This window comes from Rhamphochromis longiceps, linkage group LG4 (genome assembly GCF_057381845.1).
Source record: "Rhamphochromis longiceps isolate RC_006_pf linkage group LG4, R_longiceps_female_GT1.1, whole genome shotgun sequence".
Lineage (NCBI taxonomy): Eukaryota > Metazoa > Chordata > Actinopteri > Cichliformes > Cichlidae > Rhamphochromis > Rhamphochromis longiceps.
In genome coordinates this window covers 3,245,519-3,249,273 of record NC_140560.1, presented here as the reverse complement: position 1 = coordinate 3,249,273, position 3,755 = coordinate 3,245,519, and positions in this window count along the sequence as shown.

Below are 3,755 nucleotides of genomic sequence, written 5' to 3'. Positions count from 1 at the left end.
TCTGTGTGTGCAGGTGACTATTACTGTGCAGAATTATTAGGCAACTTAACAAAAAACAAATATATACCCATTTCAATCATTTATTTTTACCAGTGAAACCAATATAACATCTCCACATTCACAAATATACATTTCTGACATTCAAAAACAAAACAAAAACAAATCAGCGACCAATATAGCCACCTTTCTTTGCAAGGACACTCAAAAGCCTGCCATCCATGGATTCTGTCAGTGTTTTGATCTGTTCACCATCAACATTGCGTGCAGCAGCAACCACAGCCTCCCAGACACTGTTCAGAGAGGTGTACTGTTTTCCCTCCTTGTAAATCTCACATTTGATGATGGACCACAGGTTCTCAATGGGGTTCAGATCAGGTGAACAAGGAGGCCATGTCATTAGTTTTTCTTCTTTTATACCCTTTCTTGCAGCCACGCTGTGGAGTACTTGGACGCGTGTGATGGAGCATTGTCCTGCATGAAAATCATGTTTTTCTTGAAGGATGCAGACTTCTTCCTGTACCACTGCTTGAAGAAGGTGTCTTCCAGAAACTGGCAGTAGGACTGGGAGTTGAGCTTGACTCCATCCTCAACCCGAAAAGGCCCCACAAGCTCATCTTTGATGATACCAGCCCAAACCAGTACTCCACCTCCACCTTGCTGGCGTCTGAGTGGGACTGGAGCTCTCTGCCCTTTACCAATCCAGCCACGGGCCCATCCATCTGGCCCATCAAGACTCACTCTCATTTCATCAGTCCATAAAACCTTAGAAAAACCAGTCTTGAGATATTTCTTGGCCCAGTCTTGACGTTTCAGTTTGTGTGTCTTGTTCAGTGGTGGTCGTCTTTCAGCCTTTCTTACCTTGGCCATGTCTCTGAGTATTGCACACCTTGTGCTTTTGGGCACTCCAGTGATGTTGCAGCTCTGAAATATGGCCAAACTGGTGGCAAGTGGCATCTTGGCAGCTGCACGCTTGACTTTTCTCAGTTCATGGGCAGTTATTTTGCGCCTTGGTTTTTCCACACGCTTCTTGCGACCCTGTTGACTATTTTGAATGAAACGCTTGATTGTTCGATGATCACGCTTCAGAAGCTTTGCAATTTTGAGACTGCTGCATCCCTCTGCAAGATATCTCACTATTTTTGACTTTTCTGAGCCTGTCAAGTCCTTCTTTTGACCCATTTTGCCAAAGGAAAGGACGTTGCCTAATAATTATGCACACCTGATATAGGGTGTTGATGTCATTAGACCACACCCCTTCTCATTACAGAGATGCACATCACCTAATATGCTTAATTGGTAGTAGGCTTTCGAGCCTATACAGCTTGGAGTAAGACAACATGCATGAAGAGGATGATGTGGACAAAATTCTCATTTGCCTAATAATTCTGCACTCCCTGTAGATTTAGTGTATACATGTCTATAAATAGGAATAGTAGTGGTACAATAGCTATGTCAAGCTATATAGTTTATGTCCATATTTCCAACCATATCCATAATCACATACTGTGTATGCTACCATTGTATATAGTGTATTATCTTACTTTTTTTCATCGATTGTACTTATTTGTATTTTTGTATTTCCTTCTGATATCTGTACCTGAGCTGAGGTGACGCAAAAAAATTTCCCCGCTGTGGGATCAATAAAGTCTTATCTTATCTTTGATTGGGGTTGTTTTGTTTTTGTTTCTAGAGTTAATATTTTGGGTATGGTGTCTTTTTATGATAAATACAAGAGTAAAAGTGCTTTTAACATGTGCTTCAAAGCTGAGTTTGACTGGGAAGCTCAACAACCTGCATCCACAGAAACTCACTGCAGCCTATGTAATGTTTGATGCATCATTATTTATTCCAGTCTATCTTGCAAATACATGTTTGTGCTGCAATGTCATGCACAAACACAAACTATTAGATCCTTAAGATCAAACCTATGTCAAAATTGTTTCATTATTTTGGTCCATTGGAGTGTGGTAGGCCATCAAAGGCTGCTACTAGAAACGAGGAATATTACATGAAATCGCTTGTTTGGCCAAAAATGGGTAAATGATGTAATTTGGTAAAAAACATTAAAAACTACAACTTTCATGTGTTGAGTTTAGAATGAAAGCAAATTTACCTAAATCGCAGGATATAGTACTGTCAGTAACAAGGAATCAAAAAGGTGGTTATGATGGGTTTCAATTGGCCAAAATGGCCACGATAGAGTCAAGAGGAACAATTTGGTGTATAGTGAATATTATTGACATTATTAAGGAGCTGATGTTGAAAATTAAAAAATCTGAAAAAAAATACACACATTTGGGAAGTTTCATTCCATTAAGAGAACGAAAATGGTTGAAAAAAGTGAAGTGGCCACCAAGGCCAGAGCCCAGAGGGTTAAATCAGAAAACACCCAAACATGCTTATTGCTACCTGATAAAGTTATCACACATTGTCACTGATGTTTCTCAATATGCAGAGAATCCAACCATCAGTAAGGTCCCTGTAAAGGACAACACACATGAAAACCCAGCAGGTTCTTGCTCCAGCTCCGTGCACGATGGCACCTGCAGGAATCCACTTCCACGCCGTTATCGTCAGCGGTGGATGGCTGTAATGGATAAATGCTGCCAGAGGAGGGCAGCAGCCTTTTTCTGATGATAGTAACCTGTCAGCAAGTGCATCACTTTTTAAAAGCGAGTAGATTCACTCCTACTCACACTTAGTTTCACCCTAATTTGTCCTCTAGTCACACGTGAATTTAGGATTTCATGCCATCGCACACTCATTTTGCATTTTAGGTTTGTTTGTTGTTCTATCCAACCTTGTATTGACCACAGTGAGTGAGTTCTGTTTAACTATAAGCCCATATATAGTACTTTAACTATACGTGTGCACTAAACTTATGAGTCCTGCTGTTCTTGGGAGAAGCATCACGTTTTTACTGCAGTTAACTTTCAAAGTTTCTGATACTTCTCATTTTATTAAACCTGAATAAGTGTCTAGTTTCTAACAGCCCACTGAATCTGTGATGTTTCACACTGATCATGTTATTGTTTATATATGTTTTATACATGTAGCCCTCAGAGGAGGTTCATGTGAAGGAGGCCAGGGTGAGGGTGAGCTGGAGGCAGGTGGGTTATGTTAAAGGTCAGCAATCCAGCATTTCCTGAAAGTCTCGTCACATGTAAGTCGTTCCTCCCGAGGCAAAGAACTGGATTCAACATTTACTCGTAATCCTGCGGTCGTGATAAATGAGACTAGTGTCTTCATTTAGTATCACAGACACCTTACAAGTTACAATCAGCCTATTAATGTTCATGGCTTCCTTATTTGCAGCATACTGACAGGAGAACACCTGCTGATGCCAGACTGCAGCATGAACCACACACAAGAGACTGTCCAAGTAGTCTGATGTGGCTTTGGCAGCTTTTATCAGCAGTCCATGAGTCTGCAGTCGTCCTCCTGGGTCAGAAGATACAAGTAAACTGTTTTCTTCTACTAGCTTTGCTTTGTACAAGACAGAAAACTATCAGTGTGACTGAGAAGCTAACAACTGTCCACTGAGTGGCTGTGCAGGCTATACAGGCATGTTTGTTTATTCCTCTGGTTTCCAAGCTAACAGTCAAGGTCCCACAAAACTGTTGCCAGAAACAGTCAAGAGGTTATAAAACTCCTGATCTTAATGCAACTCAACACACACAGAGCTGAAACTCAAAGATCAAAAACAAAACCCATCACACAGCGGAAACATAAAAACAAAATGAGGGACTCAGTCG